Genomic DNA, 23,610 nt, shown 5'->3' with positions numbered 1-23,610 from the left:
GAAAGAATCAGACATAACTGAAAATGACTGACCAATGGAGAGAAGAAATATTTTTACCTATTGAATAATGAACAGAAAAAGTTACTAGACCTTATTATACAAAAATAAAAAGGATCAAGAAAGCCTGAGATTGCATTAGCCTTTGGGGATACCATAATACCTAGTTAATTCAAAATGAGCTTATAAATCACACCTTTTTTCACAAACCAAGAATGCTTTATATCTGGACTGCTTAAACTTTTCCCACTTGCAACCCCTTTTCACCCAAGAAATTTTAATTTGATCCTGGATGTATAGAAATATAAAACAGGTATACAAATCAAACATTTACTGATAGTAAATCATAACTTCATGACCTTCCCATTCAGTTACAAGACCCCATATGGCACTGAACCCACAGTTTAAGAAGCTGGACTTTATATGAGCAAACTGCTGTCCCCAAAGTATGCAGTAGTTTGTAATTCCAGCAATAGTGTTAAGTGGATTAAGGTCTGTTTCAATATTTAGACCGTGGAATTGACATTAATAGATTGGACAATTTTGCATTTCTGCTGAGATTTTGTGAGAGAAGTCTCTAGGAGTGTTCCAGAAATGTGTTTGCTCCTGTGCTTTCAATATTCTTATCAATAACTTGAATAAAAGCAAAGATGCTTATGAATTTTGCAGAATATATCAAACTGGCAAAAATGATTATCACAGAGAAAATTAATTAAGACACAAAAAGATCTCAACAAGGTAGGAAATGGGCAAATTCTTATATGATAAATTTATCACCAAAGCACAGAATTTAAAGTTGAAGGAAGATATAATGACTATCTAGTCTAGAATCCAGCAAACCTCTGCATTTACTTCATTTGTTCAATCTTTCCCATCCTCCAGAGCTCTAGTTTCACTTCCATTTTCTCCACAAAACTTGTTCTGTATCACTAGGGATCTCATTCTTGATCCTCTGAGTTCCTAGAATACTTGCCGTTTGCAATATTCACTTTGTAAGTGACCTTACTCTTTCTTACAGAAAAAGAAAAGGGAAACAAGAGCAAGCATTTAGTAAGCACTTACTATGTGCCATGTGCAAATGTTCCATATATGTTCCCTACCCCAATACTCCAATCAATTTGAAGTTTTCTGCAAGCTATATTCCTGTTACCTCTTACTATCCATTAGTCTTATGCACATAGTAGGTGCTCAGGAAATTGTTTGATAAGTTAATGGATAAAGAAGTGAATTGTGGGATAGATGAATTAATGAACAAAAAGTTGAGAGAGATTGGGAGAGAGAAAGCATTTCTTAAATGCTTATTTTGTGTTAAGCATAGTGCTAAACTAAGCTAGGCTATTCAAATTAAAATGTCAAATATAAAGCCACTCAATTGGCTCCTGGTTTCATAGCAGAATCAAGACCAGAATCCAAGTCTTTAGATTTCTTCACAATCCTGCCTTGCAGAGATTTGGGAGATGTGGAGAAAAAGTAAGTCCTGTGTGTGTTCTGTGTTAGGATTTTGCTGAGAAGGTCCAGGAGGGAACAGTGTATCAGACTACAGATGAAGCACTGGACAAGAAGACCTGCATTCAAATCTTGGACACTTACAAGTTATGAAATTCTGGGTAAATCACTTAATCTTTGTCTGCCTCAGTTTCCTCATCAGTAAGATGGAGATAATAATAACACTTACCTAGAAAGGTTGTAGGGAGGCTCACACAAGCCTCCCATTAGGACTAGTTTTTAGAGTATTGCTCTTTGGGGTTATCTATGCACTGGACCCCTCCCTGGATTTTCCTTTTTTTTTCTATCCCTTCCCATACCCATAAAAAGGCAACTATTTCCTTTCCTCCTTAAAGGTATCTCTAGTCCTACTTGACCGAAACTGATCTGCTTTATAGTAGATAGCCCTTGCTAACCATGCTGGGCTCAGATCAATAGAAAACACATCTGAATCAACGGAAGGACTTATGGGAAGGATAACTGATAAATTGTTAGAGATAGCTATGTGTGAAAGGTCCATTAAAAAAACAAAAGCTCAGTTGAAAGTTTAATTGACCTGGTTGGTGTTTAAGGGTCAGAAAAAAAATGCAGTAGTGAATAAAAAGTGAACCCTCAAGTCAGGAAGGCCTGATCTTAAGGCTTTCCTCTCACTGCATGTCCCTCAGTGCTCCTGATCAACTCTCTGATAAGAAATTGCAGGATAATATAGATCTGCAATGGTGGAGGGAATTTCCACACAGGAGTTCTATCCATTCATGAAATCAAAGGTCTAAATATTTTTTATTTGTTTATGACTAAAAAATTTATAATAAAATAATTTTATTTGTATTTTGTTGTTGTCATGTCTGACTTTTTATGACTCCATTTGGGGTTTTCTTGGCAGAGATACTGGAGCGGTTTGTCATTTTCTTCTCCAGCTCATTTTATAGATAAGGAAACTGAGGCAAATTGGATGAAGTGACATAGTCAAAGTCATATAACTAGTAAGTGTCTGAGGCCAAATTTGAACTCATGAAAATAAGTCTTCCTGACTCCAGGCCCAGTGTTCTATCTACTGTGCTGCCTAGTTACCCCATGATTTGTATATATTATAAATATTATAAATCATGTTAATCTTTTGTTGCTAATATTACATGTTCTATGTATTTCTATCACATGTAATATATTTATATAATATTGAATATTTTGTGTTTATATATACATATTTTATGGACATGCATGTGTATATCTGTGTATATATATACATATATCTACAGATGAATGTGTGTTTCTTCTAAAGCCTCAGCATGGTGTGGCAATGATCCTAGTTTCTATATAGTGGAGTCCAAACTCCTAATGACCTCCCTGGCTAACTGAGCCTAGCCTGGCTAAGGATGGACAGATATCTCTGTTGAACACTAGATAAGGGATTCTTTGACTATGGAAACCAGCACATGAGGGAAGTATCACTATCCCAGTTTGGTGTAAAAGAGAAATGGATCTGGAGCAAAGAGACCTCATTTCACATTTTCTAGCTATGGGACCTCAGCTTTCTCATGCAAACCTGTTTTCTCCTCCGTACAATGGGGGTGATGATTCTTATACTCCCTATTTCACATAATTGTGATGAAAGTCTCAGGCATGTGCCAGCTGTGTGAGACCCTGGGCAATTCACTTAATTTCTCAGCCTTAGTTTCTACATCTATAAAATGAGAATAAAAGCACCTATCTTGTAGAGTTTTGAGAATCAAGCCCATTGCAAACCTTACAGCTATTATTATTATTATAGCAAATTAGCTACACAGCTATACATATTAAACAAACTTGAGTTTTCTGAATATGCACTGAACAATAGGGTTGGGAAAGGGTAGTGGGCTAGAAACCTTTCATAAGGTAACAAAGGAATGAAAAGAATCCTTTTTGGAGTGAACATTTATTTTGGATGATCAAAGTGATGATGATCTTAGTGTCTGAATCGATTCTGGTTTTCTTTGACAGTCACCATTTTGTCACAATTGTGATTCTTTATAACCACTTTTCCTCTCTTAGATTCAGTTTCCTTTTCTATAAAATGAGGGGATTGGATTGGGTCATTCCTCAGGTATCTATCAATTCTGGTCCTCAATCATTTTCGGATTCAGTCATCTCCAAGAACAACCTAACCTTAGATCACTGTGAAAACACATGCTTACATCCAATAGCTTGAAATACAACCAGAAAAGAACAGCCTTTCCCTTGGCTTTCCCTTGCTTGATTGAAAGAAGTGGAGCATAAAATCAATAAGAAATGACCTTTGGCCTCTGAGGAAATTCCTGGGAAAGGCTGAATAGTCTAGGACATCAACTCACTCCTCTGTCTCAACCATAGTATTTTGGCTACTGAGAGGCAGAGAAAAGACTAAGGTTTGCCAAAGGACTCCATGAAGACACCATAGGATGTGATAATCTATATCCTCATAGGATGAGATATATACCAAAGACCCAGGTAATTACAGAAGGCATGGTGCCCATTTGTAGAACTTGTGCTGGCAAACAAAACCTTTTCTATCATACATTCTTTATCTGATTCTTACAACAACCCTGGGCACAGACAGAAGTGAGTACTATTATCGCACCTCATTTGATGGATGAGGAACCCGAGGTGAGACAGGTAATCTGGCACAACCTCTTGGTAGCCACTGGAACTTGGATCTGTCTCTCCTGACTCAAAATTTTGGGTTCCTTCTCCTCCCCCAGAGTGATATGTGGATATTTACGAGACACCACCTTTCACTCCAATGCCCAAGAAATTTTCCTAACCACTGCTTCTGTGAAATTAATTCTTTAGGCAGAGTCTTTTAGTTATTTTTGACTGCCTACTAAATAAAGGGTAAAATTCCTGATTCTGGTATTCCAGAATCTCTACAATATGGATCCAAATTTCTTTCCCAGCCTTATCTCAAATTATTCCCCTTTGTACTGAAGAGGAACTAATTCTCATCATAGATATAGTACTTGGAGTCAAGGAAACCTCAGACAGTAGCTGTTTGATTTTGGGAAAGTCACACAATTTGTCTGTGACTCAGTTTCTTCATTTGAAAAATAAGGGAGTTAGTAGCCTCTAAGATCTCTTTCAGTTCTAAATTTATGATTCTATTATAAACTCTGAATTCCAAACTAGACTGCTCCCTCCCTGCCCATCATTCTCAATTAAGTTTCGTTCTTTCTGCTTCTTTGCTCATAACCATCCATCATGCCTCAAATGGACTAAAACATTATTTTCATCTGCTAAAGTCTCTCTTATTCTCAAAACCCAACTCAGGTATCAGTCTCATCCAGAATTCCTTCTCTGACTCTCCCTATATGAAAGGGTTCCATCCTTAAAATTAAAAAAAAAATTAAAATCACCAACTATTTTATCAGGCACACTTCTTTGTACTTATCACATTCTATCTTGAATCTTAGCTATTTATGTCTATGACTTATTTGACTGTAGTAAGCTCCTAGAGAGCAGGGTCTAGGTCATGTATGGCTGCACCTCCCCAACATGATCAGCACCTAACATAGTTAACTATAGGACTAAATGTCTGTTGAGTTGAATCACAGAGGAGAAGATTAAGTAAATATTATGCAAGCTGGAGCAATTCCTGATGAGTCAACTGAGTAGAAGGAGGGACCAGAGTCCAGGAAGATTTATCTAAGATTTCCTGAATGAGATGACTCTGAGGTAGAACTTTGAAGAAAAGGAAGGATTTAGAACCAGAGACCTCAGAAAGTGTGTGTGGCTTTTTTTTTTTTTTTTAATTTACCAGAATAAAAGACTATCCAAGGTTCATTCCAGGCATGGATCCTTTTAACCTAAAGTGTGCTTTGGGATTGCTAATGAGCCAGTTACAAGAAAGCAGAACCAACTTGACTTCACCCAACAACCCTTGAATTGCATCAAAGAGTTAAAAGTTAAAAAAAAAAAAAACCTGAAAATTCCAAGCTTCTCTCCTTAATCATCATCCTTGTTAAGTAACTTTGATTCTCCCCTCTGAGAAACTCAGTTTCTTCATCTGTAAAATGAGGGAGTTCTCCTGAATTAGAGATGTCAAAAACAGAGATTACAGTTTAACCAGATTAAAATGTTATTGAGAGACTGGGGGTCAGGGGGAGAAACTAGATTGCTCAATGGATAGAACATTAGCTCTAGAATCAAGGAGTTCAAATATGGTCTCAGACACTTGACATTTGCTAGCTGTGTTACCCTGGGCAAGTAATTCAACCCAGATTGCTTCATTTCCCTCCTTTCTCTCCCCCTAAAGGAATTGGGAAACATTAACAAAATAAATAAAAATGCAATAGAATATAGATGATATTAATATGTGGTTTTCTAAGTCAATATGCCACAGAGATACTTATATTCCACATAGTGGCCCCCATTTATTTTCTAGTTTGATACCACTGGACTAGATGTCCAGTTAAAAATTTTAAAAATGTTCCAGAACTTATGATCCCCATTGCTTTGTAATTCAGTCCACGTGGGACTTTCACTGACCTGCTGTTTAACAAACTGACCTTAGTTGAGGGAAAAGAATGGTATTTTGGAAAAGAAGGTGCCCATCCTCCCCAGCTATGAGGAAAAGATAGAGTAACTCCACCCAGATGTCCCAGAGTGCTTGCCTTAGTAAGAGGGTTTCAAATAGCTTCTTCTGTTTTGGAAAGGGAGCAAGAAACACTCACAGTAATGCTCACAGTGATCCCAGCTTGACATTCAACAGCCTTCCATAATCTATCTCCAGCCTACTGTGAAGTTTTTCTTCTTATGCCCTTTCATACACGCTACATTCAGCCGAACTGAACAATGAAGTCTTTTCTGAATTTTGCCAAACTATCCCTCTCCCAGATTTCCTGGAAGACTGGGACCAGCTCCCTTTTCATCCCTATCTGTTGATATTATTCTTCTTCCACATGGTACAATTTAGATCCTTCCTCCCAAAGAAAGGCAGCCAAGAAGGAAGGATTCTTAAGAGGGGTCTGGTCTGCATCTTTTCTTTATCTGACATTCATTCTGCTTTGTTTCATGCTTATTTGCATACCCATCTCATTACTCTCCCTTCCCCCAATCCCCCACCTCCCAAAAAGCATACCCTTCAAGAGCAGCCTCTATTTTCTCCCATCTCTTTTTATTTACATTAGCTTCCTACAAAGCACCTATACATCACAGATGTTTTTTAAAATGTTTGCTGAATGGGAATGAAGGTCTTGCGGAAAGGGCAAGGAAGTTTTCTAGATTTTCAAGTTGCTTACATTTTAGAGCCCCTGTATTGGAAAATCTCACTAGAAGATCCCTATTGTCAGGCATTTAAGGCCTGGATAATTTTGTTCCAATTTGCCTTTCCTGGTCTATTTCAAGTTCCTTCCTTACAACTAGCCTAGCTGTTCCCTGAATTCCACATTCCTTTTACTGAGTCCTTGAATTCCCAGGGGCCATCTGACCATGCTTGGAATGCAGGCCTTTGGTATCTGTGCCTTTTAGAATTATCTTTCTTCAAGGCCAACCTTGAATCTTTTCCTTCCAATCCAATTTTGAGTGTTCTCTTTCCTCAAATCTCTTTGTATTTTCTTATTTGAGTGCATGTTGCATCCCCACAGTCAAATAATAATAATTAACACAAAGTGGGAGGTAGACGAGCTGGATCAGTTGTGGTATCTGAATGGAATGGAATACAATTCAAAAAAAAAAAAAACCAAAGGAAAAGATGATGTCAGAGAAATATGGAAAGACTGGTCTGAACTGATGCTGAGTGAACTGAGCAGAACCAGAAAACAATTTATGCTATAATATTACTATTATAAATACATAACTTATATATAAATTCAGTATAAATTAGTATTAGAAAAATGAATAATTTTGAAAGACAAGAAGTATGATCACCTATATAACCAACCATGACTCCAGAGGAAATAAGACTGTTAGCCACCTAATAAATAAGGAAATGGGTTAATATGTTATATAAGAAAGGCATTTTTGGATGTGACAAATGTATAACTATATTTGCTTAATGTAAGACAGTGATCCTCTCTCTCTCTCTTTCTTCTTTTCTTTCTCTTTCCTCTCTGTCTCCCCTCTCTTTGTCTTCCTCTGTGTGTGTGTGTGTGTGTCTGTGTGTCTGTGTGTATGTATGTGCGTGTGTCCTTCCTTTCTTCCTTCCTTTTCTGTGGGTAGAAGAAAAAAAAATGAATGATCATTAAAAAAGTAATTTTAAAATCCCTTAAAAAAGAAAGCATAATGGCTTTTAAGTTAATGGACTTGAGTTCAGATTTTACACTAGAAACTTACTACTTGCATAACATCAGGGCAAGGCATCCATTTCTTCAAGTAAAGCGCCTCTGACATCTTTCTGTTCTATATTTATAATCCTCACCACCACCAATGGGGGAAGAAATTATAATTCAGAGCAGTTAGGTAACTAGTCCAAAGTAATGCACTCAAGTATTAGAAGTGGGTTTGTACCAGATGCAACCTTTCCACTACCTGCTCAATTTGTAGAGGAGAGAAATTGTCTCTTTTTTATGTATGTGAGCTTGTCTTTGTATCCTCAGCATGAAGAAGGTAGAATATTTAATAAATATTTATTTACTTTAATAAGGAAGAGGTAAGAGTCTATAATCCATTGAGCTGGGAAAGGCAACACAGGAAGAACGGTAGCTTGTAGTGAAGGGACCTATGTTGGAATCTACTCTCTAGAGTAGACCTGGGGCAAGGTTGTGCTCCTATGAACCTCAGAGCCTCATCTATAAAACTACAATGATTCTACCAGTCCATCTATCTCATGGGATTATCTGGGAATTTAGAATTAAAGGACAACCATGTTTTAGGAAAGCATTAGATAACTAAGATCTAGCCATCGGTTAATAGTTTGCCTTTCCTCTCCTACAAGCATTGGCCCCTTCTCCTCAGTTTCTTCTAGGAATTGCACCTTTTTTTTTTTAATATTGCCTGGACCCAAACTACAGCCAGGACCAAAACTTGCTGAAACAAGAAGATCCTCTGAAGGATTCCAAAGCCACAGAGAGTACTTTGAGGTCACTCCTAGTTTTGGATTATCCAGGACCTAATTCCTTCCCTCTTTCTATTTATTCCACCTTCAGTCTACTTCTTATGAGTGACCATGAGGTTATTATACTCCTACTTCAAACTGCAAAGTGTCCAGATTAGTTAAACTATCTTTGGCTAGAGATCCCTTTTACCCAGAAGGCCAACTCCTTCGAACATATTCCAAGGCTTGTCACTCAACACAGGAAATCCCTTCCTATCCCCACCCCCCACAGTACATAGAACCATAGGCTTAGAGTTGGAAGGGACCTTTAAAACCAATCCCAATAAACCCTACAGATGTAGAAATTTAAACACAAAGAGGATAAATAACTTTTTCGGAGACAAATAACTAATAAATATATGAGGTAAGCCTTGAAGCCAAATCTTCCTAAATCCAGTACTCTATGCATGAAACCATGTTGCATTTCATGCCTTGCTAAACGCCAGTGCCATATTTTTCTCACCATTTACCTTATCCCTCCTACTCCTTACCCTGCTAATAGACTGGAGCCACCTAGATCCACTACAAATGGTTATCTAACCTCAATGGGACCCTCAGTGCCACTAAAAAGTCATTTTTGCTCCTCCCTAAGTAATTCTCTACTCCACTCTTCACAAAGACTATTTCAAACCTTCTTTTCTCTCCCCAAGACTCCCTCTTCCTCTGCTCTCTCTGCTGAGGACTTCACCTCCATCAACCAAATCCTGGCAGTTTCACCAACCATCCCCTATGCCTGAATGTTTTTTAACCTCCTAATTTCTCTGGCTCTCCTCAAAAGTTCCAATTAAAATAATATTTTCTCCCTCTTGGTTTCCCTTAATTTTGGTGCCTTTCCTCTATTGATTAGAACTAATTTATCATATATAAATATATATATATATATATATATCTTGTTTGCACATAGATGTTTACATGCTGTCTTCCCCATTATACTGTGAGTTCTACGACAAAAGGACTTTCTTTTGCCTTTCTTTGTATTCCCAGAGTTTAGCAATGTCAGGTTCACAGCAGGCACTTAATAATTGGTTATCTAATGTCATATTTTACCCAGAAAATACAAACTATATGCCACAAACTCCCTCTCCCTTTATTTCAAAACTCCTGGACATCATCTCTCCTTGCTCCTCCTTTACTTTGCTCTATGATAATTAGGTGTTCTTTCTCTTCAACACAAGAGCAAAAAAGAAAAACGCATTTATATAGGCTCTATTATGTGACAGGCGCCGGGCTAAGTGCTTTACAAAAGTGGTTTCATCTGATCTGATGATCTTATTTGATACATGTGCCTTAGATCTTATTCCCTCTTTTATTTTCCAAGAGATCCCTCCCCCTTAGTCATGCCTATTTACACATTCTTTTGATACTACCAACAAACATTCCTTTTTCACTCATCCTTAAGAAAAACTAAAAACTTTACTTAGGCCCAACTATTCCCTCAAGCTGTCATTCCGTACCTTGCCTCTTTTTTCAGCCAAATGTCTAGAAAAATATCTGTCAACATACTATTTTCTGCCTCAAATTCACTCCTCAACTTTTGCAATCTGATTTCTGGCTTGATCATTCAACTAAAACTGCTCTTTCCAAAGTTTTCAGTGATCTCTCAATTGCCAAATCTGATGGTCTTTTTCTTGGTGCTCATTCTACTTGCCATCTCCAATGCATTCCCCACTGCTGATCTTCTCTGGCTTTTGGGGACACTAACTTTGACTTATGAGAAGTCTTTGAGGAGATGAAGAGCCTTAACTATCATCTGTAAAAGCACTGAGTTTTAATTATCATTAATGAAGAGACTAAAAGCTTATCATTCTGAAGCATTATTGTCTTGTGACTGAGAGACTATGAAAAGAAAGAGAAAAAACTGACTTCCTGAGAGGAATGAATTTAGTTCTTTTTTATGAGTAAATAAGAAAAAGCTTCTTGAGAGACTTTGGATGTAATCTTAGGAAATGATGGATGGTTTGTGTTTCACAAACTAAATAATTTGACTTTGTGTTAATATCTGTTACAATATTAATAAATTGTCACTGGTGTTTTAAGTCTTCGAGAGTGGAAGTTTGAAATATAGTGCTTACAGAAAAAGATTTTTTTCAGTTTGATTAAATACATAGTTTCATAAACTGAGGTTGAAGCCCCAAGCTAATTGGTAAATCTGTCTGGGCTCCTGCTATCTCTAGTAATATGGGTTAAGGCTAGTTTTTCTTTAAGAGATGACAAAGGTTAGGATTTGATTAGTCCAGGGGAAGAAGGGGAAGGAGGGAAGGCTTAAGCTGTGTCCTTGGATGCAGCTTTTGGAGAGTCTCTGTCTGTATTAATGTGTCTTCCTGGTTATCCAGGAGCACAAAAAGTCCCATTTTCATGGGGTAAAGAGTCTTTCAGATTTGGTGGATGTCCCAAGACTACCTGAATCACCACACCAAGCCTTGAGACCTGATATGTTTACATACGGAGATGAAAGGGCCTACATCTATGTAGACTAAATGTTCCTGAATTGTTGTTGAATATCATTTCCATATTACTATTGAATAAATCTCCTTTTATTAACTGTTCAATGTCCTCATTTTGATCCAACTTCAAACCTGAACTAACAAGGCATTAATCGAATCAATCTCACTCTTAACAACTTTGAAGTCCTCAAAGCAATCTGTATATTATTAGGTAAATGTCAACCGACTTTTAAAATTTTGAATTTAATGTTCAGGGGAGATGGCTTATGAAGATCCAGACAACACTTTTGTCAGGAATGCAATTGCTAGCCTGGAAAGCTTAAGGGCATTCTTATACCAAGAGTTGATATCACTGGAAATTATTTACCAACATTCACCAACAGGGGTAAGGAAACTAAGTTACTTTCTCAGGGACAAATAGCTAGTAAATATATAAGGCAAGTCTTGAATCTGGTTCTTCCTGAATACAATTCTACTGCCCTATGCACTAAACTATGTGTCCATGCACTAAGTCATTTGGTGACAATCAGACTACTTGTTCTGTACATAAATTGGAATTTTTTGAAGTGGACTATCCTTCCTTCACCACAACTCCTCATCCCTATCCCCACCACCCCACCCCCAGAGCTAACATGGATCATGTTTGCACCAAGACCATGAAGAAGATGACATGGGTCATCATAGAAAAGAACAACAGCTGCCTGGGCAATGACTTCCATACCAACAAGTGCCTGTGCTAGGATATTACCATCATCTCCAGCAAGAAACTCTGCAACAAGATTGTAGGATATGTTACTCATCTGATAAAAGAGATCCAGAGAGGCTCCATGAGAGGGTAGCTCCATCAAATTGCAGGAATAATAAAGCAAAAAAAAAAAAAAAAGGATAATTCTGTCCCCAAGATCTCAGCTTTGGATCAGGAGATCACTGAAGTGGACCCTGATACCAAAGAAATGTTGAAACTCCTGGACTTTGAAAGTTTGTCCAACTTACAAGCCCATTGTTGGGATAGCCTCCAAAACAGCAAGAGAAGTTGATAAATATTTACTTTTGATTTCTAACAAACTCAGGAAACACTCTTCCCCTCTCAAAAAATGAAATGGATTGTCACTGAAAAATTTGAAGATTATGTATATGAAGCTAAATACCTAGTGTAGATTGACAAAAATGTACTCCTATGACTAGTGGAAAGTTTGTTGCTAATCACCAAAGCTTGGTAGCAACAGTAGCCAATTTTGAATTTCGCATATGTTAACAGCCTGGAAAAACAAAAATGGATGTTGTTGACTTCTCTTAAAGGACATGTGACACAAAAGCCTATAATTTCTAAGGAAGAAATGAAGGCTGAATGTCGTCCCTAGGGAGTGGGATTATAACCAAATAGACAACAGAAGTCTGGAACTTCCACTAGACAACACGTCAGCAACTCATGTGAGCTTTGTTTCATTAAACCAATCTCTATTTGTCTTGGCTGTCTGTGGATGACTAGAAGAGATAAATAGATAGTTGAGGATGGATTGTGAGAAGTAATACAAGTTAAGAAGTAAAGCTGTGATACTAAAAAGGCCTTGAGTTCCATTGGTGGTTATGATGACAGAAGTTTAAATTGTAAAAAGATTGTCACTGTTACTACATATAAGACACCTGGAAATAGTTGTTTCTTGTAATAGTCATAAAGGAAACAAGCATTTACCAAGTGTCTACTATGTGCCAGATACTGTGTTACAGGTATTTTATTTAAAAGCTCTACACTGTAACTCTGGATATGCAGATCAAGAGAGGACCCACAGCCAGTAAATAACAGATTTTATTGATCCAAGATAGCTGTCTGCAAAGAAAAACTATTACTAACTAGTACAGCATGTTTGTAGAACATAAGCAAACCTTTGGAATTCATCTGCATTGACATTTTATCACTGGAAAGAGATAGGAAGAATATAAGCCACATTTTAGTACTGACTAATTGTTTTGCTATATTTGCAAAGGCACATCCAAGTAGAAACCAAAAAGCTTCCACTGTTAAGTAATATAGAAGTATCTTTTAGTATTTAGATTCATTTTGACCAAGGAAAGAAGAGTCTTTGAAACCAAGTTTTTTTAAAAGAAATGATAGCTTTGGCAGGTAATTGAGAATTGTACATTGATGCCCTCAAGGAGACCAATATCCTGAATGTTTCAATCAGATATTGATGCACATACTGAGAACATTTTGAAGGTTAAACATAAAGTTCATTCGGGTCAACATGTATTTTTTGTTCATTAATACAAATCTATTAGAAATTATATGACAGGTTTTATAACGTATTTACTAATGTCTGCCCATGAATCATATATACCTATTGACATGATTGGGAGTCTCAGAAATTGAAAGAGATAGTCACTTACAAACAATACTTATTTCAGTTGACAGAAGTTGAAGAAATTTTATCAGCTATGACCTCAGCTTAAAAGTACTCTATCAGAAATAAACAAAGGTTCGATGTCCAAGTTTGTTATCAAGAACTACAAGAGGCGATAGGGCTTTGCTGAGAAACGTTGGGATTCAAGGAACCCATCACAGATTGGACATGTGGAGATGTTCACCCCTTTCAAGTTGCTGAGAGACTGGATAACTTGCCAATGGATAGAATAACACTGGAAAGTAATGGAGGTTCTATAAAATACAAATTCATTTAAATCATCTATTGCCTATTTTATAATCAGTTGGATTGCCTGAGTAAGGACAGGCAAATAATTAAGAGGTGTTTGAAAGGAGACTATCTACTAGTTACAATTAAATTTTCTGAGTTGCAAAATAGCTTGGAAAGTTATGCTCCCAGTAAGGTTGACACCATGTCCAGGGTAAAAAGCTCAAATATAAGTTTGGGTGTGGATACAAAAAGGTAAGTATATCACAAAGGAACTATCACCATTTGACTTCTGACTAAACTAGACTTATGATGTTATAGAAACAGGAGAAGTAGATAGTCATAGAATCAATTCCTGTTGATAAATTACACATAAATTTTTATGTGTAAAAAGTATTATGAACATATTATATTAACTATGATTATAGTTACTCTATCATTTTAAAGTTGCATTAACTATCATTATTATTATTACTAATGGTATTGGATTATTTTTTCCTTATCTGGAACAATTTATCAAGAGATGCTTTGCATTATATATTTGTATCATGGGTCTAATATTAATGAGTATTTTGACATACACACCAAATGATTTTTCAGGGGCCCTAAAAAAGTTTTGGCCATGTGGAGAATATAACGCTAACTCTAATAGTCTTCCTGAAAGACAATACTTATTATATCTGTAGCTTTAACAAGTTTTAGACTCTTGGAGCAGTGATAATTGAACTTTCATTACTTGAAAAGTCAGTGGTGAATATGTGAGTTTTAATTTTGGGCCATAAGGACTCTAAGAAGAAATGAAGAGCTGAAGTATCATCTATAAAGAGACTGAGTTTTAACTGTCATCTGTAGATCTAGATTTAGCTATCATCTGTGTGGAGACACCGAGAATAATTGTCATTCTGAAGCTATCTATCACACCTGGAGAGAAACTAAAAGAATAGAGATAAAGTACTGATTTCCTAAGAGAAGTGAATTTACTCTGGATTTTCTTGGGACAGAGAAGTGAGACTGTGATCCAGAAGTGAAATCAAGAATAACTCTTAATAGTTAAGAAACAACTCTAGCTATAATCTTCCTCATAACCAAAACACTGTAAATAGTTATGTCTTTGTGTTGTTACTAATTACATTATTAATAAATCACATCATTGGCAACTGATATTTATTTAAGTCTAACAGAGTAGGGGTTTCAAATATTTTGAAACATAAGCAATGATTTATGAGGAAATAAATTTCTCAAATTTATTAAATAAAAATGTTTGGCCTTGGAATTTAGAATTGATTGCCTAATAAATGAGTTTGAAATGTTCATAATTGATAAAGAAATATACAAATATGCCCCCAATTGCCTAAAAATACAAGATAATGAGAATGACCATGGTAACAAGCCAAGTTATGAGGCATAATATAGGCCACACATCAATGTGATTGATCTTAAAACCCAGTTACATAAAAATGTACATGTTGTCTCCTCCTTGGTAAAAAGGAAATGATTACATTTGTATTTCCATCACCCTAGCACAGTGCCTGCCACCAAACGGGTGCTTAATAAATGCTTGATTTTATTGATGGACACAGCAGAAAGGCATTGGATATGAAGCAAGATTATATAATTTTTAATCCTGATTCCCACACTTGCTATCTTTGTGATCTCTGAGCTGAGGCTCCAATATGTAAAATAAGAATAATATTACTTGTACTACCTTCCTCAAAGAAGAAATGTGAAGAAATGCCTGGCAACTTAGAGCATTATTTTACAAATATGTTGTTATTATCACATAGAGTGTCACTTAGTCTAGTACGACTCCGTCTCTTGGTAATAATTCATTACTCACAACCCAAGCCATCAAATACCCACTTACATACATTCTAGACAGGGACACACATATCAGTAGCTCCCTGCTCTACCCCTGCACCACTCTCAGCCTCTATCTAGTTGGCCCTGGCATCATGGAGATTTGATCTGTTTCACTGGAAGAAGAGGAGGTTGAATGTGTCTGACTTTGCCTCATACATAATACCATGGCAGAGCTAAACTCATAGGCTATTTCCTATGTTTACTCCTGAGATGGAGCATATGGAGAATGTCTCTGAGCCCCAAACTTTTGGCATTTTTCTTCACTTTCCATTCCAGCAGATATGGAATATTAGAGACAGAGTAGTTCCTATGGCCCAAGGGACAGGGCATTTTCTTTAAGAAGTAAAGATTCTTTCCTAGGAGAGTCTCCTGCCCCTCCAGTTTAGATCTTCAGCAGGGTCATTGGAACCAGTTCATCCTCAGTCTCTAGTGAACACCTGTAGTTTTCATTCAGAATCTCTGGCAATTATCTTTCTCCTTCCTTTTCCCTTACTCCCCACAGCAGGAAATTATTTCTATAGATTCCCCTTCCAGTCATAGCAAACTGTAACTATTGTGGCCCGAAGCTCTAGCTTTCTAACTCCTCTTCCTCAACCGTTCTTCACCTGTAGTGAAGATTTTAAGGATAGTGGGCAAGAAGAGAAGTAGGTTCAGGTATAGGCATGTAGGAATCCATATCTGAGAATATTTTTTTCCTATAGCTGAGAGGGAAATTTTAACAGGATTCCACTCTATAGCCACCAGGCTCTGTGCCTTGTGCTCAATCCTCCTCCCCCTTCCTATCAACCTCCTCCCTTCCTCCCTCCCTCCCTTCCCAGCACTGGTCTTGGAATTAGGCAGCCCCTCCTGTCCTAGCCTGGGACAACAGCCCCTAGCCCAGCCACTGGCCACCGGCCACAGCAAAACACAACACAAACATTCTTCCGTCCTCTATTCTCCTCCAAATTAGGTCTCTATGGAGACAGGCACAGGCAGCCTGACAGCCCCACAGCCTAATCCTGATTTAGTGACCATCCCTTTAACAGCCCACCCACCCCAGCAGTCAGGGCCCAGCTTCCCTCAGGCCCTCCCCTTCCTCTCCTCTCCTTTTCTCTTCTCATTTCCCAAGCCTTCTCCTTAACAAGGTGGAGAAGATAAAAGATCCTGAAAGACCCTAAAAGTGGGGTTCAGGATTCAAAGCAAGGGATACCCTCAGGAATAAAAGGTTTTCTGCCCTTTGGCCAGAATGGGAGTGGGGTGGAGACGATTTGACCTTTCTGATCAAAACTGATCCATGTAAAATGAGGGGGTTGGACTACATGACCTCCAAGGCCTAATAATAATAGTTTGCCTTTTCATAGCACTTTACTTATATTATTATGTCATTTCATTCTAACAGCTGTGACATGAGTGCAGTTTTTTTTTTTTGTTTTGTTTTTTTTTTTAACCAGTGAGCAAACTGAGTCACCTAGGGTTACAAGCTCCTATATGAAGTTAGATTCAAATGGAGGTCCTCATGATTCCAAGTACAGCTCTCTAGCTAGTGTTGCTTCCTACTTCCCTGCCTAAGAGTCAAAGGACCTGGTTTGAATTTTGCCCCTGCTATGTATTAGCTTGGCAAATCACTTTCCTCTCTTCTGTTGCTCATTTTTCTCAACTAGATAATGAAAGGCTCTGGTGACTAGATGATTTCAGAAGTGCCTTGTAAACCTAATTCTCACTATGCCTTCTATGTTTAATATTTGGTGGTTTTGAGATAGTCACCTCCAGGACTCAAATCTAGAGGAAGATTTCCGGGGAAGCCTAATGGATCTCAAAGGCTCTCCTGGCAGGTCATTGGGTATCTAGAGAATCCCTTAGGCTCTCTGAGAGCCTGGATCTGATATTTCCTTTGGTGGAGAAGAGGGGTGGGGAAAAAAAGAGGGATCTTGTGCCCCTATTATAAACACCCTGCTCCTTCTGGAGCGTGGAGTCTGTGGCCAGGAGGGAGGAAATGAACTGCAAAGATCCAGCAGTCTCCAAATGTCCACGGGACACCAGGCAGGAGCCAGAAGGGGTTAGGGCGTCTTTTAGGGAGTGGGGGCGGGGACGGACTGTGCCGGATAGTGCTTTATTCTCTTGTCACTTGGGGAGGGGGTGGATGGAGAACCTATCCTGCTCCTATATCTCTCAGCGTAGTTACTGGTCCCCCAGTCCACATACACACATACACACACACACACACACACACAGGCCTCCGGACAAAGACCTAACCGGGGTGGGAGGGGCCAGAGGGCCAGCCTCTCAGCTCATAGAGTCCCAGAGGCTCCTTCTGAACCCAGAACCCCCAAAATTCAAGCCCGCCCAGCATCCCCCAATCCTTGCCAGGCTCCTCCCCAGAGCCGATGCAAGTCAAGGGTGCAGCCACTGAGCCTACTCGGAAGGGAAAGCGGCCGGTGGTGTCCCGGTTTGGAGATAGCCTTCCTCAGAGTAGGAGGAGGTGACCCTGGACTCTCATGCACTAGCACTGGCCTTCCCCTCCCTCCCGACCCCATGCCTCGGTTGGGCCGAGCAGTTCAGCCCTACCCCACCCATCCCGACACGGCTCCGCCGATGTCCCGCTCTCGGACAATGCCTCCGGACTCCCCGCCCCGACTGATCACCCACCCCTGGCCTGCTGCCCTTGCCCCCCCCCCCCCGCCCCCCCCCCCGTCCCCTGTTTTCCTCAATCTGGCCCCGACCCCAACCCGCAGTCCACTGCCCCCGGCCCGCTCGTACCTCGGCATCCCGGCCCCAATTCTAGGTGAGTGTGCGAGGGCCGGGAGGGCGTCCGGTACCGGGGCCGGGCCGGGAGCAGAGGCGCGGACCAGGGACTGCGGGCCGGACCGGGGGGGCGGCGGCAGCGGCGGCGGGCCGACCGGCCGCGACGCTGACCATCCTGAGGACGCTGCTGCCGCTGCCGCTGCCGCGGCTGGGAGCGGGACTGGGCAGTGGGGGTGGCCGGACAAGGGGCGGCCCTGGCTCCCCGAGCAGGGAGGACCCCCCCCCTCCCCCGCCCATCCCCCGCCTCCTTCCCTCCCCGGCTACCTCGGTTCCCGCCCCTTTCCCCGCCCCCTCCCCTTACCTTTACCCCTCCCTCCTTCCCCCAATTCCTCCCAATGCTTTGCCCTCTTTCCTTTCCCTCTCCCCTCGCTTCCCTGCACTCCTTCCCTTCCCCCCTTCCCTCCGCCCTCTCTGCTCCCTCCCCTTAGTCTCTTCTTCCTTTCCGAATCTCCTTTCTTCTCTCCTTTCCTAACCTCTGTCCCCCACCCCCACCTCCCCAGGGCTCTCCCAGTCCCTCCCTCTTCCCTCCCCTCCCCCCTCCTTCTCCTCTAAGATAAATTAGCCCCGAGGAAAGGGGGGGTAGGGGGAGGCGAGTGGCCAATGGTGCGTGGAGAGTTGTCCTGGCTTCTCTCTCCAGGAGTGCCCCAGCGGCGTCCCTTTTCCTCTCTCCCCTCCCCCTTCCCATCTGGGGCCTTCGGAGCAAGAGATTGGGGGACAAGGAGAGGGAGAGTTGGAGAAAGCTCTGGAAAGTCAGGGGACATTTAAATAGAAACGGGCTCAAGGGAAAAGGCCAGGGAACAGCTGAGGAGTGACCCCTGTGCCCAAAAGGAAGCAGAAGTGGGTAGGGTGTGGCTGATCGAAGGCCACTGAGTTTTCCCTGTGGACCTCCTGCCCAAGGCCTGCTGGGATCAGAGCAGGCTTCCTGGGATAAAGTAGGGATAAGGGTGCTGAAAGGGAAATCTGAAAACTCCATTCTGTCCCAAAGCATTCTCTCTGAACTTCCACCCCACGTGAGGAAATGAAACTATTTTCTACAGAAAGACTAGCATTCTTCCCCTTAGGTACTCTTTAACCATTCAATAAATATTTATTAAATGCTAATTATGGTAATATTAGCTTACATTTCTGTGCCTTTTTGTGGTTCCACAGCCCTTATGCGTGTATATATCATTGGGTTCTTGCAACTGACTCTGGGTTGTTGGGTTTTTTTTTTTTACACCCCATTTTACAGATGAAAAAACTGAGGCAGAGAAAGGTGAAGTGACTTGCCTGGCTGAGGTCACACAGCTAGCAAGTAAGAGAGCATCTGTAATTCCAGCTTTAGTGTTCTTTCCACCACACAGGAAAGCAACATTAACAAGCTTGAAACAAAACAACAATGCAAGAAGCATCACTATGGGCTGAGATGGTCAAGGGAGGCTTCATGGAGGAGGGTAAGACCTCCTAACCAGCTTCCTGACCTAAAGGTCTCTAACCAGTCCACTTAAGACTGAAAAGTATTTAGTCCCAAACCCTCCATTTTTGGTGTGGTAAGGGATATGGAATGGTAAGGGATAAGGAGGAGGGGATAAGGGATTCATCAGCCTGAGAATCCCTGACATAAAAGCTCCCCACAGATGTAGATCTGTTAGCAGCTTGTACTTAGGGTGTTAGAAAATTCTCTTGGACAAAGGCCCCAAATCACATAGTGAGTATGTTGTTTCTGACTCCACTCCATGCTGCCTTTCCTTTTAACAACTGAAAAAATTGAAAAGTTAAGTGTCTAAGGTCACACAACTACAGATGTGTCACAGTCACTTCTTTGCTCACTCACAAGTCAGCAAGATCTCCCTTTTGTCTCCCCGGGAAAGTTTACATCCAGTCTTTTTTTGAAGCTCTCAGTACAATCTTACTATTTCAGTAGGTGGAGTAACCATCTACATACTCCAAGTTCCAGCTAAACTGAGCTAGATTTAAAAAAGAAAAAAAAACACAAAAAAAAACACACATGAAAGGGGATCTCAGCACTCTGCCTAAACTGCCTAGTAAGTTCTATCTATCCTTTAAAGCCCAACTCAGATGCCATCTCCTCCATAAAATCTAGACTGACCTTTCCCCCACCCTGCCAGCCGTCAGCACTGTGCCTCCCATCGAATTCTGTCTGCTCCTTTAATACACATGTAGTATATCATATTTATTTTACATGTCGAATCCTCTACTACACTATAAGCTCTCTAAAAGCAAGGATGTATCTTGTTTAAACTTTGTATAACCTTATTTGATTGCTCCGAGTGCCCTATAAACAGTAGGGTTTTAATAAATGCTCATGGAATTGAATTACTGTATGTCCTGCCAAGTTTAATTTGGTAGATCATCTGACAGAGAAGTCAGATGTCTAGACTTTCAAGATACTTGTGGAAAAGCTCCATGAAGCTCCAAAGTTAGAGCACCTCTGTTCAATCATCCATTCAGTTAGATAACATTATCCTCACCCACACACTCAGCAGAGTTCCCAAAAACATCATGATGGCTCTTGGCTGGGAATTTCTTTCCCCTCTCCTATTTACCTAATAATATTCTAGACAAATAGGGAAAATGATCACCTCTTTTAAAGATCTTTTCCATCCTCTTTTTTTAATTCCTTCCCTCTTTTTCCTTCACCATTTTATATTATTTCTCCTTCTCTTACCTAATTTCTTTTCCCTCCTCAACTTTTTTTCTCTCTCCTTTTCACCTCTCTCTTTCTTTTCACTCCCCACTCCTTCTTTACCTTTCCTACTAATTCAAATCCCTTCTTAACTTTTATGTAAACTATCTGAACCAGATGGGTTTCATTATATTTTCTTCATATTCACAGAAATAACCCATTATAATCTTTTACTTGATGAAAGATATCACATCACACACAGACATATATTAATATAGTCACATATAGTAGCAATAATTTATGTAGTATTTTAAGGTTTGACAATTATTTTACTTATATGCCATTTGATCTCAGACATAAACATACAAATGCTGAAACATGAACACTGAACCAGAAATAGTCAGATGCACTCATAGATACTAGACTGTCAACCTCATCCTGGTTCAGTTCAGAGGCTCTCCATGTTGTGTGTGATATGTGTGAATGCACTTGGGAAAATGCACCCATAAATGTAGAATGTCATCCATCTTTCAGTCCAGTGCTTTGGACTTGATCTACAGGATGATCAAAAGCTAAAACATGGACTCGAAAGTATGGACCTGACATGATTTGTGTGTACTGGTTGATTCCCTGGACTCCTTGCCATGACCACCTTTGTTTCACCAAGTTGTTTCTTGACATGGGCAAGGAGAGGCTGAGGCTAAAGCTGCCACTGCCCCCTCCCATCAGATGATTAAGGGTCATTTGCTGTAGGATTGGGTATTTGTCAGCTAGGAAGGCTGGAATGATGTATTAACAGGGATTTAATGAGCTTGAGGCTGAAGGAGCCACACTTCATTTCCTGACTATTCAGCCAGGATGGTGGATGGGGTGTGTGTGTGTGTGTGTGTGTGTGTGTGTGTGTGTGTATAGGATTCAGATTTCCTCCTCACCCCCACTTTCCTTCTGCCCCCTCCTGCCCCAGGGATTAAGCATTTCTACAAAAAGGGTCGATCCATTCTGCATGTTAAGAGTATCAGGGCCCTGTCATAGAAGAAACTTTGAGTCTGAAAATTTCAAGTGAACTGAATCTCTTCAACTGTAAGAGCCTTAGTTTCCTCTTCTGGAAAATGAAGGGTTTAGACTAGATCTCTAAATTCCCTTCTACCTTTAACGGTCAATAAACCTAAGAATTGACTGATCCTCTTCCTCCAAAGAGAATCCCATTCATCCAGCCCAGAGAAAAAGATGGCACAGCCTCCCTTGATCATCTCTGTAAGAGATGTTGTTTCTCCCCACTGGGAAGTTCTTTCCTAGAGTAAACTTTCTCTTTGGTCACTTTGGCCATAGTGGATCAGTGTTTCATTCAGTTCAAGTCAATAGACGTTTATTAAGTGTTCATTATTTGCAAAGTACTGAACCAGGCCCTGAGAATACAAAGAGTAAAAGGAAAAAAATCCTTTTCCTCAAGAAGCTTATGGATAAAAGTATCAGTAGAGTTAGAGCAGGAAACTACTTTTTACCTAATCCAATCCTCTCCTGTCATAGATAAAGCAAGGAAGGGCCAATACACAGAGGTTAAGTGACTATTCACTTCACAAAAAAGTAATTGGGAATGGGTGGTGGGGATACAACTTTTATACAAATAATTTAAGACAAGATAATTTAAAGAGGACAGCTAGGTGGCCCTGAGGATAAAGTTCTGGGCTTAGTGTCAGGAGATTCATTTTCCTGAATTCAAATATGGCTTGAGATACTTCCTAGCTGTGTGACCCTGGGCATGTTATGAAATTGGGAGAAAGATAAAATACTAAGGCGGGGAGGGGAAGGGAAGAGAAAGTAGTTATACATTTTAAAGACATCTTACAGTATGGTGGAGAAACTTGTTTAAATTCTGCCTCTCATGTTTGCTGTGTTCAATCCTTTTCTCATATACAAAATGAAGAAATTAGCCTAGATCAATGGTTCTCAAACTTTTTGGTCTCAGGACCCCTTTATACTCTTAAAAAATTTTTGAGGACGCCCCCCCCCCCCAAGAGCTTTTGTTTATGTGTGTTATCTACCAATAGTTATATCAGAAATTTAAGATGATAAAAAATATACAACATTAATTTTAAAATAGTAATAAACCCACTAGATGTTAAAATAACATTTTAATGGAAAATAACCATATTTTCCACATCAAAAAATCAATGAGAAGAATGGCATTGCTTCACATATTTTTATAAATGATGGAAGACTACTGGATTTTTCTATCAGTTTCTGCACTCAATCTATTGTGATAAGTTGTTTAGATCAAAATATATGAAGAAAATCTGGCCTCACACATACATGCAGCTAGAAAAAAGAGAAGTATTTTAATAATCAGATAGTATCTTAATACTTTTTAAAAATAGTTTTGATTTCATGAAGGGTGGGGTTTGTCAGGAGTCTACAGACCATATCTGAATAACCCATGGTTGCAATGATTGTGAAGATACCTTCCAACTCTAAATCCTATGATATTTCTTTGCTTACACTTGGATACTTCAAATATATGTAGAATCATAAAAGATCTATAGGATGATCTATGCCTTCAAAATGTTTTCATAAAATGAATGGATACCCCCCAATTGGGTAATGGCTAAATAAGTTATAGCAATGCAATATTGTTGTCTATAAAAAATGATGAATAGGCTGATTTTAGAAAAACCTGGAAAGGTTTTCATAAACAGTCAGTTGAGTGAAGCAAACAGAACCAGGAAAATATTATGCCCAGCAACAAGAATG

General features: G+C 39.6%; 1 protein-coding gene across 1 annotated transcript in view; it reads right to left on the bottom strand.

Annotated features, from left to right (window-relative positions):
* Positions 1-18,451, bottom strand: part of FIGNL2 (fidgetin like 2) — a 48,576-nt gene extending 30,125 nt beyond the window's left edge. The window contains exon 1 of the mRNA XM_031937851.1: positions 18,192-18,451. The gene's annotated coding sequence lies outside the window, so the exon portion shown is untranslated. The remainder of the gene's footprint in view (positions 1-18,191) is intronic.
* Between the last annotated feature and the right edge of the window lie 5,159 nt (positions 18,452-23,610).

Source organism: Sarcophilus harrisii, chromosome 5, assembly GCF_902635505.1.
Source record: "Sarcophilus harrisii chromosome 5, mSarHar1.11, whole genome shotgun sequence".
NCBI lineage: Eukaryota > Metazoa > Chordata > Mammalia > Dasyuromorphia > Dasyuridae > Sarcophilus > Sarcophilus harrisii.
Note: the sequence above shows the minus strand (reverse complement) of the source record. Positions and strands in the feature narration are given on the sequence as shown.